The sequence below is a fragment of the Leptodactylus fuscus genome, chromosome 9, assembly GCF_031893055.1.
Source record: "Leptodactylus fuscus isolate aLepFus1 chromosome 9, aLepFus1.hap2, whole genome shotgun sequence".
NCBI lineage: Eukaryota > Metazoa > Chordata > Amphibia > Anura > Leptodactylidae > Leptodactylus > Leptodactylus fuscus.
This window is the reverse complement of record NC_134273.1, coordinates 44,759,351-44,775,096: the sequence shown is the minus strand read 5'-3', so window position 1 is coordinate 44,775,096 and position 15,746 is coordinate 44,759,351. Positions and strand designations below refer to the sequence as shown.

At 43.0% G+C, this 15,746-nt stretch overlaps 1 protein-coding gene across 1 annotated transcript in view; it reads left to right on the top strand.

The window, feature by feature from the left end:
- DMC1 (DNA meiotic recombinase 1) overlaps positions 1-15,746 on the top strand; it is an 82,980-nt gene that overhangs the window by 14,832 nt on the left and 52,402 nt on the right. The window lies entirely within an intron of this gene.

Sequence of the window (15,746 nt, the reverse complement as noted above, 5' to 3'; positions counted from 1 at the left end):
TGATTCAGGAAGCAGATAGCACTGTCCTCTGTCTAGTGGTTAGATCAGTTCCCTTTCACTTTAGCTGTGTTGGGGGGGCTCAAGACCCCCCTGGGTTATGTTTGTCGTAGTTCTCATTGCAAAAAGAGGAAGTTACGAGCGCTCGGGTGACACACACAACAGACACAGCTGTCAGTTATTCAAGTGCCACACTTTATTGTTCAGCAGCACAGGTTTATAAAGGAAGCACAAATGCATACAGGTCACATGACCCGACATCTAAATATGGTCTCATGGATCCGGTAGCACGTAGCATATATTGTCACATACATATATATATATCTTCAACTGAACATCTGCCAACTTATGTGACAGTTAGCAGAACATCCTAGATAAGCACAAAATGTTACATATACCACGGCACTGAGCATCAACGGTCACTTACACCACAACTTCCCGTATCTACAGTTTTTTAGAATGATAACAGACTATGTCTAACCACTGGCATGCAGCTATCTATAGATCAGCAGAATGAGTCTAACTGCTAACGTGCAGTCTGAGACTTGTGGTTTTGCTGTCCAACTGACTTTGTCTCTTAATAAAAGAGCAAGTTTATTTTAACCCTTACAATTCCTCCATTTTTAGACATTATTCTCCTATCAGATGAGTACATTCACCTACAATGTAGATGCCACGCCCATTGGATTCCCCATCTGATATTCCTATAATGTCTACCATTTATGTCTAGCTTTATCAGAACATCGATTAAAACACATCAAAATTAACTTGAGAAAGCATGAAGCAAGTAATGTCCATCTCTTCATTCCTGCCGTGGTTCAGGAACCTTTTTACAATGGGAAGCGTGTATCCAGGTAGATTTTCCCTCCAATTTGACTGAAGTGACAGTTATCAGCAGCACTTGGAGGGACCGTCATATCTGGGTTCAAGAGACTTCCTGGTATGTCTTTTCACGACCACCCAATCACTGGGCTGCAAGCTATGTGTTCCTGGAAAATCAAAAGAGTCTGGAATAGAAGAAAACACCTGTTTATATGTTACTTTCAATCTTTGACACAGGCTCTGGACATAGCTGGAAGTGCTATCATAATTGAGTTGTAAATTCTGGGGAAAATACAACGCTAGTCTAGGCACACTTCCAAAAAGCACCTCAAATGGTGACAGACCCGTCTTTCTATTAGGATTGGTCCTCACCGAATATAATGCTAGAGACAGGCACTCTGGCCAGGGCCTTCCTGTCTCTGCCATGGCTTTCTGGATTTTTAACTTAAGTGTGCCATTCAACCTTTCCACTTAGCCTGAACTTTGGGATGGTAGGGTGTGTGGAAAGCTTGCTCAATCCCTAATACAGACATTATTTCCTTCATTATTTCACCTGTGAATTGTGTACCTCTATCAGATTCTATCACCTCAGGTATCCCCAATCTACACACAAGCTCAGACATCAATTTCTTGGCAGTTATCTGTGCGGTTGTCCGGCTCACAGGATAGGCCTCGGCCCAACCACACAAACCAATACGTACTCGTACATTCCGGACTTAGGCAACTGTATGTAATCTACTTGTATTCTCTGAAATGGATACAGGGGTATTGGTGTGCATGCGGTGTTTTAACTACCTGTCCTGAATTGTGTAGAGCACATATGTGACATGCATTTACGTGATTACCTGCAACCCTTCCAAAACCTAGGGCAAACCATAGTTTACCCACTAGTGACTCCATGGCATTTTGAGAGGCGTGCACCTTACTGTGGGCCAAACCAACCATTTGGGGATATGCTGCTGCGAGCAGACACAGTCTTTCCCCCATTTTCCACATTCCTTCACATTCTCTGGCACCAGTCACCTTAGAGTACAGACCCTTGGGGTCTGCTAGGTCAATGTCTCACCTGGTTGAGACCCTTCCATGGTAGTAGCACCGCTGCTCAATCAGCCTTTTCATTTCCAATACTCTCAGGGTCTCTTCCCCTTGTGTGAGCTCTGACTTTCACAATTGCCAACTGCTTAGGGAGCAATATGGCCTCCATCAACTGACTTACTAAGTTTCCATTCTTAATTGGCTTACCCTGTGCCGTCAGGAAGTTCCTGGACCTCCATATTGGACCATAACCATGTGCAATGCCATACGCATACCTGGAGTCAGTGTAAATGTTTGCTGTGCTATCCTTAGCTACTTTGCAGACTTCTATTATTCAGCCTCTTGTGCTGACATGTGTGGTGGAAGGGCTTCTTGTACTATGGTGTCATGTATAGTGACTACAACATACCCTGTAACAAATTTGCCTTTTTCTGTTAGGTACCTGGAACCATCCACAAACATCTCATAGTCAGGATTCTCCAATGGGGCATCAGTAACATGACTGAAGCCGCCTCTTCTGAGAGGGAGTTTAAAAATATCTCATCATCTACTCCCCCCTTTGAATCATGAACTCCTACTGGTAAAAGAGTTGCAGGATTCAAAAGTCAAACAACGCTGAAATGAGATGTTGGAGGAGGATTGTAGAGCAAATTCCATCTTGCTCTGTCTTGCCAAAGACAAATGACGTCTGTCTACCTGTGTGAGGATTGCATGGATGTCATGTGGTGTGTATACCACCAGGGGGTGATCTAGGACAATGTCGGAGCTTTTTTTTTCACGCAGGGCCTGTACTAAGAGTACAACCCTTACATGAGGGCATTCCCCATGCGACAGCATCCAAATGTACACTATAATATGCCACAGGACGCTTCATATCTCAATGTTATTGTGTGAGAATTGCAGTAGCATGTCCCATCATCTCAGTGACATAGATTTGAAAGGGCTTCTGATAGGCAGACGGAGACAGTCATACAAAGGCTGCATGGTCAGAGATGCAGATCTGATCCACGGCCTACAGTATGACACCAAACCCAAAAAGGTACGTAACTGAGCATGGGAGGTTGGCACCTGCATTCCTCTTACCACTTTGGTCCGTTCATCTGAAAGATGTTTGGTACCTTGGCTCAGACAATGACCTAAAAACACCACCTTTTGCTTACAAAATTGCAGCTTGTCTTTACTGGACTTACAACCGTTATGGTAGAGGAAACACAGCAGGTTTATGGTAGCGGCTTCACATGTCTGTTTATCTGGGGCACAAAGAAGAAACATTATCAACATATTGCAACAATACAACAGCATCAGAGGCAGGGTCCCAGGCATTCATGATCAGTGTGAGACACCTTGTGAACTGATTTGGACTATTTTGCACTCCTTGTGGCAGGACTGTCCACGTGTATTGTTTACCTCTGAAGGTGAAAGCAAACAGCTACTGGCAACACTACCGGGGTCTCTAGCAAAGTTACTTTGTTCAATTCTCTTGGGTCATGGACCATGCGGTAAGTATCTGGTTTGCCCTTTTAGCCCTTCTTTTTGACAGGGAACAGTGGTGTCTTGGCCACTGACATACATTCTTTTAACAATTCTACAATAGTTGTGGCTATAGCATTTTCTTGGGCGCGTGCCAATGGGTACCGTTTGATTCTAGGTGGCTTTGCTCCTGGTTTCAAGTTTACCATAACAGGAGAAACATCTAATTTGACTACATATCCCAGCAGACTTATTTATATAATCCCAAGTAAATTCAGTTCTCTACAACTTCTAAACACTCCAGAATTACAAACAATTCATTGAGGTAAGTAAAAGCTCAAAATATATCAGCAGAGAAGGCAGAAGCCTTAAATAAGGGATCAAATCTATCCCCTGATCACCATAACAAAAATTTGTACACAAAAAAACATTGCAGGGCAGATATGTGAGTGACTTCTGATTTACTTAGACAGCTATCTAGCACCTTGTAACAAACAATGCCCCAGAAACACCACTTTAGTTTTTCAGAACTGCAATTTCTCTTTACCTGCGTATACATGTTTAGGGGAGTTCTGTACCCTTTGTGTTAAGATAGTTCACATGTATTACCTACCCCTATGGGGCCTAATCCCATATCAGAAGGATCATCCGAATAACAATGACCAATAACAATGTACATGTACAAGGTAAAACTTTTTCACACAATAAATACCGATTGTTAACATTCATAGATTTATAGTATAAACCCATAACCGATATTTATATTACTTAAATAAGTCTAAAGCCCATGTGATATATTTGATACACACAAGCACCAATAAACACTGAGTACATAGTACATGTTATATCAAGTACATCTCATATTCACCAAAACACACATATATGCATTCAACATTGGAAAGAACTTTATGCCTCCCTTTTCATATCTACTTGTCACCACCCTTTGGGGTTATCAGCTCAATATCTTTATCTGCTCGCTGTGGAGACTGAAAATGTAACAATACAGACATGAACAAACAGAACATGTACACATGGCAGACACATGTAACTTGTACATATAACTCACACACATATGGGCCCATTCACTTCTCTGAACCTTCCATACAAACATGCAACATCACACTGGAGCTCCAGTCAAAACAAATGTCCATTAGATCAAAAAGAACTTGTCTGCACTAAAATCAAAATTTCTTATATATATTTTATACTGTGATATCACTTATTATCTCAGGATGGCCACATCTCATTCTTCTTTTCCTACAAATAATCACAGAGTTAGTTATAATCCCCGCACAGCTAAATATTGAGGAGAAAACAAAACATATAAGTAGATACCTTCATATTCTCACCAATTTGTATATTACTGGTAAAATAAACATAATAATGATGATCTCAAATTTATGTCATTAGTTCAATCTCACAGACATTACCATGAAGAGAAATCTCAAACTGGGACAACCTTTCCTGAATAAAGGACACTATAGACATTCTAGAAATTCCTTAATTCTTATTGTCCTGACTAGAGATGAGCGAACAGTGTTCTATCGGATATTAGGCTGTTCGGCATGTTCGAATCGAATCGAACACCGCGTGGTAAAGTGCGCCATTACTCGATTCCCCTCCCACCTTCCCTGGCGCCTTTTTTGCTCCAATAACAGCGCAGGGTAGGTGGGACAGGAACTACGACACCGGTGACGTTGAAAAAAGTAGGCAAAACCCATTGGCTGCCGAAAACATGTGACCTCTAATTTAAAAGAACAGCGCCGCCCAGCTTCGCGTCATTCTGAGCTTGCAATTCACCGAGGACGGAGGTTTCCGTCCAGCTAGCTAGGGCTTAGATTCTGGGTAGGCAGGGACAGGCTAGGATAGGAAGGAGAAGACAACCAACAGCTCTTATAAGAGCTAAATTCCAGGGAGAAGCTTGTCAGTGTAACGTGGCACTGACGGGCTCAATCGCCGCAACCCAGCTTTCCCAGGATCCTGAATGGAATACACTGTCAGTGTATTCCCGTATACCCGATATATACCCCCGATACCCGTTCCAACGGTGTGCCCCCCCACCTTCACCCCAGAAATACCCTGCAAGTCCCCTAGCAATAGAATTGGGGCTATATACACCCACTATTTTTGCTACTGCCATATAGTGCCATTGTCTCACTGGGAATTCAAAGAATATATTGGGCTTACATATAACTTCAATTCCAGGGAGAAGCTTGTCAGTGTAACGTGGCACTGACGGGCTCAATCGCCGCAACCCAGCTTTCCCAGGATCCTGAATGGAACACACTGACAGTGTATTCCCGTATACCCCATATATACACCCCAAATCCCCGTTCCAACGGTGTGCCCCCCCACCTTCACCTCAGAAATACCCTGCAAGTCCCCTAGCAATAGAATTGGGGCTATATACACCCACAATTTTTGCTACTGGTATACAGTGCCATTGTCTCACTGGGAATTCAAAGAATATATGGGGGTTATGTGCACCCACAATTTTTAATACTGCTATACAGTGCCATTGTCTGACTGGGAATTCAAAGAATATATGGGGGTTATGTGCACCCACAATTTTTAATACTGGTATATAGTGCCATTGTCTGACTGGGAATTCAAAGAATATATGGGGGTTACGTGCACCCACAATTTTTAATACTGGTATACAGTGCCATTGTCTGACTGGGAATTCAAAGAATATATGGGGGTTACGTGCACCCACAATTTTTAATACTGCTATACAGTTCCTTTGTCTCACTGGGAATTCAAAGAATATATGGGGGTTATGTGCACCCACAATTTTTAATACTGGTATACAGTGCCATTGTCTGACTGGGAATTCAAAGAATATATGGGGGTTACGTGCACCCACAATTTTTAATACTGCTATACAGTTCCTTTGTCTCACTGGGAATTCAAAGAATATATGGGGGTTATGTGCACCCACAATTTTTAATACTGGTATACAGTGCCATTGTCTGACTGGGAATTCAAAGAATATATGGGGGTTATGTGCACCCACAATTTTTAATACTGGTATACAGTGCCATTGTCTGACTGGGAATTCAAAGAATATATGGGGGTTATGTGCACCCACAATTTTTACTACTGGTATACAGTGCCATTGTCTGACTGGGAATTCAAAGAATATATGGGGGTTACGTGCACCCACAATTTTTAATACTGGTATACAGTGCCATTGTCTGACTGGGAATTCAAAGAATATATGGGGGTTATGTGCACCCACAATTTTTAATACTGGTATACAGTTCCTTTGTCTCACTGGGAATTCAAAGAATATATGGGGGTTATGTGCACCCACAATTTTTAATACTGGTATACAGTGCCATTGTCTGACTGGGAATTCAAAGAATATATGGGGGTTACGTGCACCCACAATTTTTAATACTGCTATACAGTTCCTTTGTCTCACTGGGAATTCAAAGAATATATGGGGGTTATGTGCACCCACAATTTTTAATACTGGTATACAGTGCCATTGTCTGACTGGGAATTCAAAGAATATATGGGGGTTATGTGCACCCACAATTTTTAATACTGGTATACAGTGCCATTGTCTGACTGGGAATTCAAAGAATATATGGGGGTTATGTGCACCCACAATTTTTACTACTGGTATACAGTGCCATTGTCTGACTGGGAATTCAAAGAATATATGGGGGTTACGTGCACCCACAATTTTTAATACTGGTATACAGTGCCATTGTCTGACTGGGAATTCAAAGAATATATGGGGGTTATGTGCACCCACAATTTTTAATACTGGTATATAGTGCCATTGTCTGACTGGGAATTCAAAGAATATATGGGGGTTACGTGCACCCACAATTTTTAATACTGCTATACAGTGCCATTGTCTGACTGGGAATTCAAAGAATATATGGGGGTTATGTGCACCCACAATTTTTAATACTGGTATACAGTGCCATTGTCTGACTGGGAATTCAAAGAATATATGGGGGTTATGTGCACCCACAATTTTTACTACTGGTATACAGTGCCATTGTCTGACTGGGAATTCAAAGAATATATGGGGGTTACGTGCACCCACAATTTTTACTACTGGTATACAGTGCCATTGTCTGACTGGGAATTCAAAGAATATATGGGGGTTACGTGCACCCACAATTTTTAATACTGGTATACAGTGCCATTGTCTGACTGGGAATTCAAAGAATATATGGGGGTTATGTGCACCCACAATTTTTAATACTGGTATACAGTGCCATTGTCTGACTGGGAATTCAAAGAATATATGGGGGTTATGTGCACCCACAATTTTTACTACTGGTATACAGTGCCATTGTCTGACTGGGAATTCAAAGAATATATGGGGGTTACGTGCACCCACAATTTTTAATACTGGTATACAGTGCCATTGTCTGACTGGGAATTCAAAGAATATATGGGGGTTATGTGCACCCACAATTTTTAATACTGGTATATAGTGCCATTGTCTGACTGGGAATTCAAAGAATATATGGGGGTTACGTGCACCCACAATTTTTAATACTGCTATACAGTGCCATTGTCTGACTGGGAATTCAAAGAATATATGGGGGTTATGTGCACCCACAATTTTTAATACTGGTATACAGTGCCATTGTCTGACTGGGAATTCAAAGAATATATGGGGGTTACGTGCACCCACAATTTTTAATACTGCTATACAGTTCCTTTGTCTCACTGGGAATTCAAAGAATATATGGGGGTTATGTGCACCCACAATTTTTAATACTGCTATACAGTTCCTTTGTCTCACTGGGAATTCAAAGAATATATGGGGGTTATGTGCACCCACAATTTTTAATACTGGTATACAGTGCCATTGTCTGACTGGGAATTCAAAGAATATATGGGGGTTATGTGCACCCACAATTTTTACTACTGGTATACAGTGCCATTGTCTGACTGGGAATTCAAAGAATATATGGGGGTTACGTGCACCCACAATTTTTAATACTGGTATACAGTGCCATTGTCTGACTGGGAATTCAAAGAATATATGGGGGTTATGTGCACCCACAATTTTTAATACTGGTATACAGTGCCATTGTCTGACTGGGAATTCAAAGAATATATGGGGGTTATGTGCACCCACAATTTTTACTACTGGTATACAGTGCCATTGTCTGACTGGGAATTCAAAGAATATATGGGGGTTACGTGCACCCACAATTTTTAATACTGGTATACAGTGCCATTGTCTGACTGGGAATTCAAAGAATATATGGGGGTTATGTGCACCCACAATTTTTAATACTGGTATATAGTGCCATTGTCTGACTGGGAATTCAAAGAATATATGGGGGTTACGTGCACCCACAATTTTTAATACTGCTATACAGTGCCATTGTCTGACTGGGAATTCAAAGAATATATGGGGGTTATGTGCACCCACAATTTTTACTACTGGTATACAGTGCCATTGTCTGACTGGGAATTCAAAGAATATATGGGGGTTATGTGCACCCACAATTTTTAATACTGCTATACAGTTCCTTTGTCTCACTGGGAATTCAAAGAATATATGGGGGTTATGTGCACCCACAATTTTTAATACTGGTATACAGTGCCATTGTCTGACTGGGAATTCAAAGAATATATGGGGGTTATGTGCACCCACAATTTTTACTACTGGTATACAGTGCCATTGTCTGACTGGGAATTCAAAGAATATATGGGGGTTACGTGCACCCACAATTTTTAATACTGGTATACAGTGCCATTGTCTGACTGGGAATTCAAAGAATATATGGGGGTTATGTGCACCCACAATTTTTAATACTGGTATATAGTGCCATTGTCTGACTGGGAATTCAAAGAATATATGGGGGTTACGTGCACCCACAATTTTTAATACTGCTATACAGTGCCATTGTCTGACTGGGAATTCAAAGAATATATGGGGGTTATGTGCACCCACAATTTTTACTACTGGTATACAGTGCCATTGTCTGACTGGGAATTCAAAGAATATATGGGGGTTATGTGCACCCACAATTTTTAATACTGCTATACAGTTCCTTTGTCTCACTGGGAATTCAAAGAATATATGGGGGTTATGTGCACCCACAATTTTTAATACTGGTATACAGTGCCATTGTCTGACTGGGAATTCAAAGAATATATGGGGGTTATGTGCACCCACAATTTTTACTACTGGTATACAGTGCCATTGTCTGACTGGGAATTCAAAGAATATATGGGGGTTACGTGCACCCACAATTTTTAATACTGGTATACAGTGCCATTGTCTGACTGGGAATTCAAAGAATATATGGGGGTTATGTGCACCCACAATTTTTAATACTGGTATACAGTGCCATTGTCTGACTGGGAATTCAAAGAATATATGGGGGTTATGTGCACCCACAATTTTTACTACTGGTATACAGTGCCATTGTCTGACTGGGAATTCAAAGAATATATGGGGGTTACGTGCACCCACAATTTTTAATACTGGTATACAGTGCCATTGTCTGACTGGGAATTCAAAGAATATATGGGGGTTATGTGCACCCACAATTTTTAATACTGGTATATAGTGCCATTGTCTGACTGGGAATTCAAAGAATATATGGGGGTTACGTGCACCCACAATTTTTAATACTGCTATACAGTGCCATTGTCTGACTGGGAATTCAAAGAATATATGGGGGTTATGTGCACCCACAATTTTTACTACTGGTATACAGTGCCATTGTCTGACTGGGAATTCAAAGAATATATGGGGGTTATGTGCACCCACAATTTTTAATACTGCTATACAGTTCCTTTGTCTCACTGGGAATTCAAAGAATATATGGGGGTTATGTGCACCCACAATTTTTAATACTGGTATACAGTGCCATTGTCTGACTGGGAATTCAAAGAATATATGGGGGTTATGTGCACCCACAATTTTTACTACTGGTATACAGTGCCATTGTCTGACTGGGAATTCAAAGAATATATGGGGGTTACGTGCACCCACAATTTTTAATACTGGTATACAGTGCCATTGTCTGACTGGGAATTCAAAGAATATATGGGGGTTATGTGCACCCACAATTTTTAATACTGGTATATAGTGCCATTGTCTGACTGGGAATTCAAAGAATATATGGGGGTTACGTGCACCCACAATTTTTAATACTGCTATACAGTGCCATTGTCTGACTGGGAATTCAAAGAATATATGGGGGTTATGTGCACCCACAATTTTTACTACTGGTATACAGTGCCATTGTCTGACTGGGAATTCAAAGAATATATGGGGGTTATGTGCACCCACAATTTTTAATACTGCTATACAGTTCCTTTGTCTCACTGGGAATTCAAAGAATATATGGGGGTTATGTGCACCCACAATTTTTAATACTGGTATACAGTGCCATTGTCTGACTGGGAATTCAAAGAATATATGGGGGTTATGTGCACCCACAATTTTTACTACTGGTATACAGTGCCATTGTCTGACTGGGAATTCAAAGAATATATGGGGGTTACGTGCACCCACAATTTTTAATACTGGTATACAGTGCCATTGTCTGACTGGGAATTCAAAGAATATATGGGGGTTATGTGCACCCACAATTTTTAATACTGGTATATAGTGCCATTGTCTGACTGGGAATTCAAAGAATATATGGGGGTTACGTGCACCCACAATTTTTAATACTGCTATACAGTGCCATTGTCTGACTGGGAATTCAAAGAATATATGGGGGTTATGTGCACCCACAATTTTTACTACTGGTATACAGTGCCATTGTCTGACTGGGAATTCAAAGAATATATGGGGGTTATGTGCACCCACAATTTTTAATACTGCTATACAGTTCCTTTGTCTCACTGGGAATTCAAAGAATATATGGGGGTTATGTGCACCCACAATTTTTAATACTGGTATATAGTGCCATTGTCTGACTGGGAATTCAAAGAATATATGGGGGTTACGTGCACCCACAATTTTTAATACTGCTATACAGTGCCATTGTCTGACTGGGAATTCAAAGAATATATGGGGGTTATGTGCACCCACAATTTTTACTACTGGTATACAGTGCCATTGTCTGACTGGGAATTCAAAGAATATATGGGGGTTATGTGCACCCACAATTTTTAATACTGCTATACAGTTCCTTTGTCTCACTGGGAATTCAAAGAATATATGGGGGTTATGTGCACCCACAATTTTTAATACTGGTATACAGTGCCATTGTCTGACTGGGAATTCAAAGAATATATGGGGGTTATGTGCACCCACAATTTTTAATACTGGTATACAGTGCCATTGTCTGACTGGGAATTCAAAGAATATATGGGGGTTACGTGCACCCACAATTTTTAATACTGCTATACAGTTCCTTTGTCTCACTGGGAATTCAAAGAATATATGGGGGTTATGTGCACCCACAATTTTTACTACTGGTATACAGTGCCATTGTCTGACTGGGAATTCAAAGAATATATGGGGGTTACGTGCACCCACAATTTTTAATACTGGTATACAGTGCCATTGTCTGACTGGGAATTCAAAGAATATATGGGGGTTATGTGCACCCACAATTTTTAATACTGGTATATAGTGCCATTGTCTGACTGGGAATTCAAAGAATATATGGGGGTTATGTGCACCCACAATTTTTAATACTGCTATACAGTGCCATTGTCTGACTGGGAATTCAAAGAATATATGGGGGTTATGTGCACCCACAATTTTTAATACTGCTATACAGTGCCATTGTCTCACTGGGAATTCCACAAATAATTTGGGGATTCATTCACCCTACATCTCAGGCTCTTGCCATATTCACCCAGGTTGTCAGTGCTGCACCAGCTCGTTCCCAGACAGCTCGGCCCGAAAAACGCGTTACCTATATAGAGGATTTGGACAATGAAGACAACATGTTCTAAATCTAATGTCTGCACCTTCTCCAGAATTAAAATAAAGGCAGCGTTTAACTTTCAAATAGCACTGCACAAAGGAAGAGCTTATCAGCTTGTCTCATGACATGCTACTGAAAAGTTTCATTTGTGTATCTTAATGTAAATATAGTTGTATAAGCTTTTTGGGTTTTAGGCACTGCCAAGTTATTTATTACCACCCACTCCCTTATAATGATGATGACGCCAAAGTCACTGTGGGTGTTCAGAGCTCACAGCTTTGGGTGACATTTGTCTTGCTCTCTGTCGGTACCAGCTGTCTTTTTGGATACCGTAAAGTTATGTTGACTTTATTAACAGCTATAGAAGCTTTAGCCAGGTTGTGACGGTGTGTAACCCTAACAACACTAAGTGGGATACACATTAATAGTCAGTCTATGTACGCTAAACGTATCACTGAAGTAATTTTTTTTCCCTCTCCCCTAATATAAGAAAGGAACAGACATTAGACCTAGACCGGGGTTCGAGGCTTGAAAAAATCCAGTATTATTTGTTCTTCATGATGTGAAATATGTGTTGAAAAGCAACCCAAGATGAAGTCAGCCATGTGTGCCAGTGTGTTACTTGGCATGCCTTTGCTGGCCCCAACTGTAAGGGTCACTCTCCATTTCCTCCATTTTCCACTCCCCTTCACACCATTTGTGGTGAAGCAATGGGATGCACTGAAGTGCACCCTCTAGCCTCGTGTGGGATAGGGACATCAGATGCCACTCCAACCCCCTCGTCTTCCTCCGCCAGCCAACGGTGCGAAGATGAGAGGAGTGTGCTCTGAATGTTTTCTGCCTAGCAGAGGCTAGTTCTCACTTACGAAAATGGCCCCACTTTGACCTGTATATCAGGCACAATGGTGTAGGTTTCAAAGAAACATGGCACCAACAAGTTGGAAAACGTGGGCCATGCGTGGACCGTGTTTGAGTCTGGCAAGCTCCAGATCTGCTACCAGGTTCCAGCCATTATCACAGGCGCAAAAATGCCAGGCCCCAGGTGTAGCAGGGAAAAAAAAATGCCATCTCAGCCAGGATGGCATCCCTGACCTCGGAGGCACTGTGCTGTCTGTCCCCCAAGCTGATCAGTTTCAGCACGGCCTACTGACATCTCCCCATGCCAGTGTTACAGTGTTTTCCGCTAGTAGCTGGGGTGGAGGTTGCAGCTTCGTAGGGTTTCAGTCTACTCCTGCCATGGCCTGGGAGAGGAGATAGGCCACCCCAGTTTGCACCCGGGGAACAGACTCCACCACATTCACCCTGCCTGTCATTAAAGATAAGCACTGCAGCATCCCTGACCACAGGCGCTTGTCCATGTGTCGGTGGTCAAGTGGACCTTGCAGCAAAGCGCAGAGCTCTGGGCCCGACTGATGTTATGGGACACATGCAGGTGCAAGGCAGAGACAGCACACCAAGAGAAGTAGTAACGGCTAGGCCCAGCATAGGGAGGTGCCCCAGCTGCCATCTGCTGACGGAAGGCCTGGGTCTCCAGAAGCATAAACAAACACCAACATCTCCAGGGCCAGCAGTTTATCGATGAGGCTGTTACAGGCTTGGGCATGGGGGTGGGTTGTATTGTACTTCTGCCTGCAATGAAAAGCTTGGGAAATGTGGAGTGGCTGGGAAGAGGCGCATGATGGTGCAGGCCAAAAGGGCGCATGAGGGTGAACTCCCCAATGTGTCAGAGATAGGTGTGTAGGTGTCCTTGCATCATATACTTGCACCATATTTGGCTTTGGAAGTTAATTTTGTGCCAAAAAGTGGTTAAGACAGCGATCCCTCAGCTACTCCCGTTACACTGTCTATTGAAGTTACCATCTGTGGAAGTGGACCACCATTTCTAAGATCCCAAAGGAAGCAGGCAAGAGATGTGCAGTTCAGAAAAAAAGATGAGAAAATAAGTTTAGGCTGTAGAGCACAGAGGGATCGGAGAGGACAGAGCTGGTGTCGGCCAGGTATTCCCACAACATGCGCCTATACTTGTCCCTCCTGGTGACACTAGGCCCCTGAGTGGCAGTAATTTGTCCAGGGGGGCCATTAACGTGTTCCAGACCTAGGAATAAGTCTTCCAACAGGGTAGAGTTTTGCATGCCTTTGCTTCTACCCACTGTTTTTGCTGCTTAGCTTCCCTCCACATCTACTCTGCTTTCACCCCTAAACATCACCCCAGTTTATGCCTTTGCTTCTACCCAGGTTTTTTGTTGATTTAGCTTCCCTCTACATCTACACTGCTTTAGCCCCTAGACATCACCCCTGTCCATGTGGGGTCGGTGGCCTCGTCATCCACCAACTCCTCTTCCAATTGCGCACTGCCCCCTTACTGCAAACCGCACATGACCACAGCTTGCCTTGATGGCAACTGTGTCTCATGATCCCCACTTAGGTCCAGACAAGTCGGTGGCGGGTCCAAAACCCCAAAATTGGAAGGAAATGGCAGATGCTGCAGTATTTCTAACACCTGTTCCTGGTGCTCGGGCCTGGTCTGTGTTGTACCCTGCACCCTGCTTAACGCATCTGCCATATCCGAAGTTGTGCTGAGCGCATGCTAATGTTTCGTGTCCAGTGCAATGGATGGGATGGGATTTCACATAAGTCTGCCACCCATGGCCACTCATGGTTGAGCAACTGAGGGAGTTGACTTTGACGAACCCGAGGGTTTTGGAGTTGGAACTACATCAAAGGTCTGTGCTGCTCACACACTCTGCTCAACACATGATATGTTTAGTGCCAGCAGTGTGGAGACGTCGCACAACAGCCGTTGTTCCAGCAGGTACAGGCGTTGTAGGAGTGCATAGAGGCTAGCAGCGGCAACTATACACTTTAAAAACTATCCGCACAAGCGCCACACTTTCACCAGTAGCTCAGGAACATTGGGGTACCTTTTTCAAAAGATTAGCAGCAATGAGTTAAAAACGTGGCCCAGGCATGGAATATGTTGCAGGCTGCCAAGCTACAGAGCCAATCCCAGGTTACGGCCATTATCACACATGACAACATGCCTGGGCCCAGGTGCAGTGGCAAAAACCACATTGCCGTCTCATCGAGGATGGCATGACTCACTTTGTAGGCAGTGTGCTGTCTGGCCCCCAAGCTGATGAGCTTCAGCACGGCCCGCTGACGTCTCCCCACACCAGTGTTGCAGCGTTTCCAGCTCGTAGCTGGGGTCAATTTAACAGCGGAGGAGGGTGGTGTTTCAGCCCTCCTCCCAGGAATGTTGTGTGGGGAGACAAGTCAGGCCACCACATTTTGCGACCCGGTCCACGCCTCAACTACATTCAACCACTGTGCCCAAATTGAAAGGTAGCGTCCCTGTCCGCATGCACTTGTCCATTCGTAACTGGTCACATGGAACTTTAGGGCTAAGCGCTGAATTTAGGGACCGCCTCATGTTTGGGGGAAAGTGCTGGTGTGGACGGCACAGTGCGGTGGCGCAGTAGACACTCTGCCCAAAAAGGGCAGAGTGTCCCCCAGCCGGGATTCCAACATCTCCTG